The sequence below is a fragment of the Corvus brachyrhynchos genome, unplaced genomic scaffold, assembly GCF_000691975.1.
Source record: "Corvus brachyrhynchos isolate BGI_N302 unplaced genomic scaffold, ASM69197v1 scaffold363, whole genome shotgun sequence".
Taxonomy (NCBI): domain Eukaryota; kingdom Metazoa; phylum Chordata; class Aves; order Passeriformes; family Corvidae; genus Corvus; species Corvus brachyrhynchos.
Window position 1 is genome coordinate 1,298,097 of NW_008237404.1, and position 10,334 is coordinate 1,308,430.

At 40.0% G+C, this 10,334-nt stretch overlaps 1 long non-coding RNA gene across 1 annotated transcript; it reads right to left on the reverse strand.

Annotated features, from left to right (window-relative positions):
• Positions 1 to 1,339: 1,339 nt before the first annotated feature.
• Positions 1,340 to 10,334, reverse strand: LOC108445859. The gene is made up of 2 exons (XR_001860888.1): positions 10,250 to 10,334; positions 1,340 to 2,168 (listed from the first exon to the last, which is right to left on the reverse strand). It is a non-coding gene; the product is annotated as an uncharacterized LOC108445859 (long non-coding RNA).

Sequence of the window (10,334 nt, forward strand, 5' to 3'; positions counted from 1 at the left end):
CTCTTCCCCTGAGTTGAGGATTTTGGGCTGAGGTTCTAACCTTCATTTCAGTTTGTGACAAGTAAAAGCTACAGATAAATAAAAACAGCATTCCTCTTTGTCCTCTCATCATTGTAACACTCTTGATCACAACATTATTAGATATTTTTCAGGCTGCTAATTCAATGCCCACCAGCAATTATTCTCTTTCCTCTTCAAGCACATTCTTAATGTTATCCCATCCAAAATTCAAGTCTGGTAAATACAATAAATTTGATTATAACTTAGATTCCCTAGTTATTAAATTTGTGTCTTTTCAGAAACCAGGCTGAATCTAAAGGAGAAAAAGCAGCAAATTATACCTGACAACTTTAATGCACTTATAACTATATGAATAAAAGATGTGATTCATCATAGATAGTAAGTCTTGCAAAAACTTTGGGTGAGATGAGAAAATAATGCTAACAGCTTTGCAAAACTACTTATAATTTAAAATCATTTGAGTGCCGGGGAAAATGTGGCAGATTCTGAAGACTACAAAGTGGTCCAAATTGCATTAAATTTTCTCTTGCAGAATTTCTCTTTTTGTGACAACAGTAATTTTTACTTTCATAACGGCTGATGTAAGATCAGCTATGGAGAATCGAGACAAGACACCTTTTGTGAGTAAACATCTTACCATTCTCTGATTTGCTAGAGGACAGTATAAACCCTCACTTTGTATTCACAAGCCTAACACACAGTATTTTTTATTACCTCTATGACAATAGAGTTGTGTTTTGTACAGTATCAGTATGTAACTGCAGCATGTACAGGAGAAGGCAGGACAGATGATATCAATGTCTAAACCCACTTCTGTAGGACATTCAATATTTGTTCTGGCTAAGCTGTTTCTAAGGGTAGGGGGTGAAGATGATGAATAAGGCAGATTAGGTTTTAGGCCATCAAGTGTATGTAGAAACACAAAAGATAAGTTCTGGACTGAAGTCCAGAATAGTTTTGAGAGTGACTTCAAGCATCTTAAATCTTAGAGATTGTCTCAGGGAATATAAGGGATTTTTAACTTGTATCATTATATACAAAGGAATTAGAATGAGGTGCACTAAATAAGGCATAAAGGTAATGGTAGTGGTTCCCACCACGCTTTAGACATTTTTTCTTACATCTTCTTGTTACTTGCTTTTATTGGACCATAGTCTGTCCTATCTCTTCAGAATGTAAGTTACAACAAATTAGAATCAGTGGGGTTATAGCTAGGAAAATTTAAAAACTACATGTAAGATGGATATAAGAAAGTGGTAGTAGTAGCATCAGACTGACAGACATCCTTGGATTTAAAATCAAACATGGACGCCAAAAGTTTGGTAATGCAGAAATTTTTATTTTATTTTTTAAAATGTGCAATAATCAACCAGAAACTGGCCAAATAAAGCAATATTTGCAGAAAATGTTACAAATAGTGTCTGCCTTCAGGGATTATTTCCAGTTCTGTCATTGCCTTGTTTTAAGATCTTAGGCAAGCCATTTCAGCCTAATGTGTTCCATGGTACAAAAAAAAAAGGTACTCAACCTCTAGTGACCCTCCACAGATGCTGTAATACCTAGTTCTTGGTAAGGTACCCTAACCTTTCAGAGCAGCAAGGTCCCCTGTTGCTCTCCCTGCAGGGATCCTGGTACCATCCCACCAGTGGCAGTTGAGTTTCTGGTGATCAGCAAGTAAACCTAGTTGCTGAATATACACAGTATTACATATAATAAAACAGGGATTATATAAAAAGAGATTGAGGAGGAGAGTACACTAAAAGGAGAAGAAGACAAAAGGGATTCCCTGGGTGTTAAGTCATTTAGATCCTACTTAATCTGTAACAAAAACTGCTAGCATACAATTTATTCAATATAATAATGCAACACTTATTCCTCAAACTTGCCTTCCACTTCGTCCATCCAGGTCTGACAAGAGCAGTGGGCTGTTTGAGATGTTATCAGCACTGACAGACCACTGTCATGGGTAGATTTGGGGTAAGATCACACCATGGATAGTCCCCGGTTTCCAGCAGGTTACCCGCAGACTCTTCTGGTCCTCAGCGCTTCCCTGGTGCCAGCTTTCTGGAGCTTCTCAGGGCTTAAGGAGTGGGAGGCTCCTGACTGACCTAAGGTCCTCTGAGTGAAAATGGCAGTTTCTCTTGCTGCTGTGGAGAACAATAAATAGCTTGCTGTCATCAATCACCCCCTCCCTTCTCTCAGAACCCCACCCAGCTAAACTTAGGGGCAATCTAGCATGGTACAGTGAGTACTCCTAAACGCCTTCAACTACCACAGGCAAGTAGGCAGGTATCCTCTGGAACATTGGATAATCTACCTTTGTGAGCTCTCTCCAAACTCTCTCTGCAGCAGATGATAAGAGTAATGTCTGAACTGACAGAGGATATACATATTTTTCATGCAAGTCAAGACATAAAAAAGACATAAATTCCAGTGCTCCCAAATACAGATGTTCATATGCCCAGTAACAAGTTAGTACACAGGGGAGGAGTGAGGATATCACAACTTCTCCCATGCAACATTCTTCCCTCAGCTACACCTTGAAGTAACACATCCCTGCTTTCATCTGTCATCAGGGTGGCACCCCATAATCAAACTCTGTCTATCTCCTTTGTTGCCAGCTCTGACAGCATATGTGCCCAGCAAGTTTGATATCCAGATCTGCAAGAGTTCCTTTCCAAGAATCTCTGCAGCAACCATACACAGTAAAGAAAAGCAGTTTACAGTGCAGATGTTTACAGCTGAACAAAAATTATCTCAGTTCCCCTCACAGTCAGAAAGACTGACATGGGTATTTCTTTGGTTGAGATTCAACTGAGCCACTTCAACATTTATCTTGGGATGAGACAAATCATGCCAGAGATGAATACTTACTCCATTAACAAGAGCGTACGGTGATAAATTCGGGTGCAGACACCTATATGTAGACATTTCTTTTCAGTGGGATGAACCTTACCCATGTCTTACACACCCCTGCCCTTTTACACCAACTTCCCTGTGCATGCTTTAGTCCCACCAGTCTCCTCTGTTCCTCAGAATTTAAGTTACGGCTGATTTGCTGTGGATCCTCTGGACTACTTCAGCTGAATCTCTCCATTATAGACCAGGCACAGACAGTATACACCTAAGCTGCAAGAACATGAGACCCACGAAAATGCCATGTGAATAGGAGATTCCCTAAGTCTTGTGAACATGACACAGTCTGTGTATCTCAACTTTTTACTCTTGGTATAGCTTATGCCTTCTTGGACACGTGCAATTCAGATATTCCAGAATACCAACTCCCTCAAGTTCCCCCAAGACCTTTCCCTTCTCTAGAAAAAGGTTATGTAATGGCTTGAAAATCCTCTCTGGGTGTGCTCAGCCAAACAGCTCCCGCATGACTAGTGCCAAATGGGGACTGTCAACTTTATCCATAGCTTTGTCAGGGATTTTTGTTAGTGCCATTATTACTGTGCCTTTGTGAGTGGATCCAACAGCCCCTTTTGATGCAGCTACAGACTGAGGATCCCTCACTAGCAAATATACCAAGACTGCCCACAATATTTACATGAATAGTAAAGCTGTTTTTCAGCTCTGCAAGTGCCAAATGCAGACATCTATGGAAAGAGATTCTCCTGACGACAATGAACTTCGTACTAGGACTTTCAACACTTTTATGAAAGGATCGCAGAATCTTTTACAGTGAAGGTTTGTGTCTACCACACACTCATTCTACTAGGTTAGATCAGACCCTATACTAATTTTAGTTACTAAACATACATACATGGAAAATAATCATGCCTTCCCCTGCTTATACAAAAATATGTGCAATCACAGCTCATAAATAGTGTTCTGAGCAAAAGAAGAAAATGCTGCTTGAAATAATGGAATACATTACAGAAAACAGTAATTTAGAGTTTTATAATTCCTTTCTTTTTCACAGAAATAATTATATATACTTCATCATCTTCAGTAGTATTAAAGACGTGATAGTTAAAGTAACTTTCATTAATAAATCACAGTAGCAATGCAACATGTTATTAATAGCTGCTTTAGACTGCAGTCTGGGAAAAGAAACAAGAAAGAAATACATGATGCTGCTTCCACTTCAACACTTCCAGAAAACATATATTTTAAAAATATTTTACAGGTTAAAATACTGATAATTCTATAATTGTTTCTTTAGTAATACTGTGAAGTAATGCCTTGCCATCTTTATAGTATTTTTTGAACTACATAACAATAATTATTTTAAATTATATCAGTCTCAGTCACACTGCATTTAAAAATATAAAGTCAGAGTCCCTAATAAATCCTTCTGGTTTTTCAAGTAACACAGATAAAATTAACTTTGCTAATCTTGACATGTTTTATTGTACCCTTGTGTACAATTTCTATCCCTCTCTCTTTTTAAGTACAGGATCTATACAGCAGAAAGTCTTAGGCAATCTTAACTACAGTTATTGCTGCCAACTCTTCCTATAAAACTTAGGGTGAAATACTGGTATAATTAAAATTGGTTGCAATGCTCACAGATTTCAGAGAATGAAAGAAAAGAGAACAAACACTCCCTGAAATACAGGAAGGTACCAGCAACACAATTCTATATTTACATAGGAAGCACTGGTAATAAGATTTCAGGAAACCTTATGATTAATATATTATAGGCAAAATACATATATAAATGTATATATATTTGTATGAATATAAAAATACAGGTTAAAAGTCAAAATGATAGGATTTCACTTAGATATAGGTCTCTCTTTAATCAGTGCTAGCAGCATTGCAGAAGAATTCTTGCAAGGGAAGAAAAATGAAGTAAAACCTATTCAGCTGGAAACATGAGGAAAATACAACTGCTAAAACACATAATGTAATTCTATTGAACGTTAAATGTTTTCAGTGGACCTCTATTATTGTTGCAAAAGTGCCATGGGATCTTATCATTAAAAGATAAAACAGCAGTTGAATCACAGTTCTCACCTAATAGCAAGAAAGTCCCCAGTCTTCAAAGATTTATGTATACACTAATTTTATGCAGTTGAAGAACCACAACTTGTTTCAGACCACAGAATTTTTCAAATTGCTTAAAATTAGGCATAATATATGAAACTTGTCACAGAATCGAGACCTATAGCCTTACTTGGAAAGTCATAGCAAACATACTTTTCAAATTAAAAAATGCATATTCCTTCACAAGAGAGTATCAGTCTTGATTTGTCTTTTGTATTCACATTAGTGTTTAAGCAGTCTGTGTACCATTTCTTTTATGAATCAAATATTTATCACACAAAGGTCACTGCCAACTTAGAAATTGTATTTTAAAATCTTTCCAGTTCCATTACTGGTATCTTCCATTCCCAAACTTTTTTTTTGCGTAAGAATTTTGCTTTCAACTTTTTTCTCTGATTTTCAACTTAACTTAAAAAATGTAATTCTGAAGTTTGAGGGAACTTGCTACATAAGCCAGAAATGTTTTTCAGCTAACTAAATACAAAGAGTGTGGGGAGACAGTGTGTTAGAAAGGTCAGTATAAATGAATGCTATGAGAGGTATTTGGGGACACATATCTGAGATAAATTTTAATTCTTTTCCTTTTAAATGGACTCTATCATGATAAGCTTTCAAGTAACTTTAGCAAGTTGGAAATATTTGAAGATAAGCTATATTTATAGTGTAGCTCCTAAATGCAAAGATTGCTGTGAACTCTTATTTATGAGCTGAATAGTGTTATCTAGCTACAAAATGTTCACTTTTTTTTTCAGTTTTACTAGTGGATGGATGTTGACTGTCTGGTAATTAGTTCCATTTCCACCACCTCCAAAGCATACAAAACAATGGGACTTTTTGTAAATTAACAGCACATTGTCATGTTAAAAGATTCTTCATCAGAGGAAGGTATTTCAGATTCCTTGAAACTAATCTCTCCTCTATTTGTTGTTTGGAGGGGGTTTTTTTGTTGTGGAGGAGAGATGGGTAGAAATTACAAAAATGCTCAAGGTTGAACAGGGCTCTGAGCAAGCTGACCTAGCTGAAGGTGTTTTTGCTTATTGGAGGGAGGTGGACTAGGTGACCCTTAAAGGTTCTAATCTGTGAATAATAATCTTTCTAGCACACAAAGCAGCTTTGAAAACCCCTGAAGTCAACCTCTAGCCTTCAATATGAAGACCTTGGTAGGACTTTTGAGACTCTGGATAGAGATCAAGGTATCAGCTGGCCAACTTCTGTGACTGTCCAGTTCTGTCCAATTACCCTGTACCTTTCTAAGTATGCTAAGAACATTTTGTGTTACCACTTTTTGGAAAACTTGTCTTCCCTGCGCTTACATCCTTACCTGCTTCAGAGTGTTTGTCTTGTAATCATAGGCAAGCGGATTGTTCTCATGTTTGCTAAAGTAAAATAGAAGTGATATTCTTAAGAGACCACATAAGTTTGAAGGGGCTAGAGAAGGCCTGGCTTTGTGAGACCTTCCATTTCAATCTGCTGTCTGACTTTGGGCAAAATACAATCTTACGATCCAGTTCCTGACTTACAAAGCCAAGCACTGATATTTCTTGTCTTCTGATTAGCTTGTCTGTTCAGCTCTGCCAGGAAAGTATCAAAATACTGTTAGCACACTGCATAGCCTACTAAAATCTCACATTTGGTTGGAGCTTACTGTCATATGTACTTATGTTAAATAAGTCAGACCACTCCCACGCTATTTCTCGTGAAATGAGGACATGTATACAAAAGATAGCTTGCCAGCTTCCCTCTCAACTTACAAATGGCTGATCATTGCCTTCTCCAATCCAGTTTATGCAGCATTTGAAGGGCGGGAAGACAGACAACCATGATGGGTGGTCCTCAGACTAACTGACTGAATCCAGCTCTCAAGTCTTACGCTGCAAGAAAGGGTTTAGACAGAATGTAACAGGAGTTAATTTAAGCTGTTCCAATAGTAAACGAATGCTGGCACTAAGCCTAATGCTCTTGAGGGGATTGGAGTTCTAGCACAGAGTGAATCCTTCTTGGAACTTGGCCTAACACTCTTAAAAGACACTGAGATGTGGAAGTGGACCTTCAGGCATCAGGAGATGTATGTTTACTTGGTACTTTTAATTTTATTTTTTACTTTGTAACGTAACCTAAAAGAAGTAAGTTTCCGCCACACATGATTTCCTAAGAACGACAGGACTCACAAGGGTTTTATGGTAGTATGTTTTTGTCTTTTGATGTGACTTTACATTATATTCATTACGCCTAAAAAGAGAAGACTGCATTTAAGCATTGTTACATAACTGTTCAGTGGGACTTTGAATCTTAAAGAAAAAATGCATTTTAAACATTTCAGAAAATATTTTATTAGTATTTTCATCTGCTTTTTCAAATTTTCAGCAATGCAAAAACCTCTAGTACAAAGTCTGAAATCACCATGTAGAAAGCATTTTTTAAAAAAGCAGGTATGGTATCTTGCTAAATGTAATGATTTCTGCTTACAAGAGCAAATGAGAGCAAACTGAGCAGGATAGGAAAGGAAGGTAACATTTTAGTGCTGCAGCATATAGTAGCTGACGGCATTTGTCACCACATAACTCAATTTGTCTGGTGAAACTTGTGTTATATTTACCAGACTGTCACTGTCATTTCTACAGACCACAGAGATCTTTGCTTTCTGTCATAAAGTAGTCTGCAGTGATACTGCATGGGGTGAAACAGGACTATGTCTGACTCACCAAGTGTTTTCTAGCTATTTAGGCGTGTGTTCTAGCACTCAACTGTACCAGCACAGTGACTGTGAGCTAATGTGAGCAGCATTAATGCAGCACTAGCTTCGTATTCCTGAACCCTGCACCCACGAGGTGAATTTACTGTAGAGAGAAGGGGTAGCTAAGGACACTTAACTTGCCCATCAGCATTTCGTGCTTGCAGCCATATGAGAATAGCTCTCCATTCACACTGCAGTTGTATCTGTTCCAGGCAGGAAAGTTACCTGAGGAAAGACAAATGACCTACTTATTTGTTTTTACTTAAAGAAAAACTGAAAATGCCTGTTAGAGTAATGAATTAAACCTCCTTGCCTGTGCTGTGGTTGTGTGCTCAACATCAAGGGATCTGGTATTCAGAAATCAAATCTCTCAGCCATCCTTTACAAGATGTTTCTAAGACGTTGCCAGCACACATGAAGTGCTTGCTATTGGCTTATACAGAAAGTAAAGTACTTATAAGGTGTTTGTTCAAATACTATGTGTCAAACTATAAGAGTGGGACGAAAAATATTTTGTCTGTCTAGAGGGAAACAGAAATACACAATAGGAATTTCCTGCAAGTTTTACAGAAGAAGTGGGATTTTGCTGTGTGTTTAACAACTGACAGATTTTGTTCCTATGTTTTATACTGGGATTAAAAAGGCTTTTCCCATATGAGTTAGCTTCTAGGTCTCGGGAAATAGGAAAAAGATTTTGCAATGTACATTAGCATGTAGAGATGGAAATCATTCACCCCGAACGTTGCACTCCTGGGTGATTTTGCAACGAGCAGTCATTTGTGTTCCCCAGAGAAGGTGTTTTTGAAGGGTTTGTATCCTGCTAAGGACTTGGGTCCTGAGATTCCTGAAGATGTCTCAAACACTTCACAGACTGACACTCATTGAACACCCCATGCTAAAGGAAGACTGGATAAATTCTGTGGAGCCATTAGTTAAATGACTGAAATTACTCTCTATGAAACTGAATTCATGACTGAATTCAGGTCAGGGAAGGAGAGTGAACTAAAATTACTTTGGTGGCACTGATGGATGATCACCTTTTGTCGGTGGATAGAGGGCAAAAAAGTATTTCCATGTTTCAGAGCCTGTACCACAACATTTGTGATGTTGACAACACAGTACTAGCTGTCATATCAAAGAGAGGTGAAAGATACAGTTTGCTAAAACAGACTGAGTACTTTCTGAAGGCCTTCAACCAAAGACCGAAGTAAGAGAAAATCGCATGCAGCTGTTCTCTCAGCAGTCTTTCTCCACACTCACATGGAGTCACTAGGTGAACTACTTTCATAGCACGGATACTGGTACTGCCAACATACAAATGACATTAAATTTCCTCTCTGCTTTACTTCATATGACCTTATCATTAATTCCCAGATGGCCCAGTTTTTGAATGTGATCAACTAATGTTTGCGTGTAACCAACCAAGACCTAGAGAGCTTTTTAAAAACTATGGCAGCGAGAAAAAAAAAGCACTCTGAAGCATTCACAGTGAATAACTGTCTTTTGGCACGACTGATGACTGCCAACCAAGTCATTCTGTAATGCATCTCAGTTAACACCTCTGCCACGACAATTTCTGTAAACTCATCTTCTGTCATCTGTATTTCATTAGAAACTCTACTCTGCCCTTAAAAAGGATATTCTAAATTTGCTCATGCTTTTGTTGTTTCTGATCTGGATCACACACTGAGCAACACAACCATATGGGCCATCAATGCCTAGAAAATCATCAGCACCGGGTCAGCTCTGCTTGTGGAAGCTCACCTAACCTGCCTTGCTCAGTACCCCGGGCTTCCCGCAGGGCCTCGAACCCCGCTCGTGACCCCTCGCTCCTCTTGTACTCAGCAGTAGGAGTCTGTTCTGGGATAAGAGTCACAACAAGGAATGAGGCGAAGCTGAGCTCTGTGACAGACACAGGGGGGTGGCCGGGACACCCCTGGGGCCGGAGGACCGCTGCTGACATCGCCACTTTTCACTCCCTACCGCACAGGCTCGGCCTTCCGTGCCCCCTCCCCTGACACGACCAAACACCCGGCCCCTGCCCTGGCCGCCTTCCCTCTCCATCAGGAACCCGCCCGTCTCCAAATCGAAGCCTAGAAGGGGGCCCTGCCGCCTCCCCTCACCTGGGGGCTCCCCGGGCCGGGACGGAAGGAACGGGCGCACCTCCGCCTGCGCTGCGGAACCACGGAATCAGTTAGGTTGGAAAAGACCTCTGGGATCATCGACTCCAACCTGTGGCCCAACACCGCCATGTCAACCAGACCATGGCACTGAGTGCCACGTCCAGTCTTCCCTTAAACACGTCCAGGGACGGTGACTCCACCACCTCCGAGGGCAGCCCATTCCAATGTCTAATCACCCTTCCTGTGAAGAGATTCCTCCTAATGCCCAACCTAAACCTCCCCTGGCGCAGCTTGAGACTATGTTCTCTCGTCCTGTCGCCTGTTGCCTGGGAGAAGAGGACAACCCCCACCTGGCTACACCCTCCTTTCAGGTTACCTCTCTGCCAGCTCCGTCCCCTCCGGTTGTGCGGGTGGCGTCGCTCCCGCTGGCGGAGCGGGGCCAGGGCGATGCCGGCGGGACC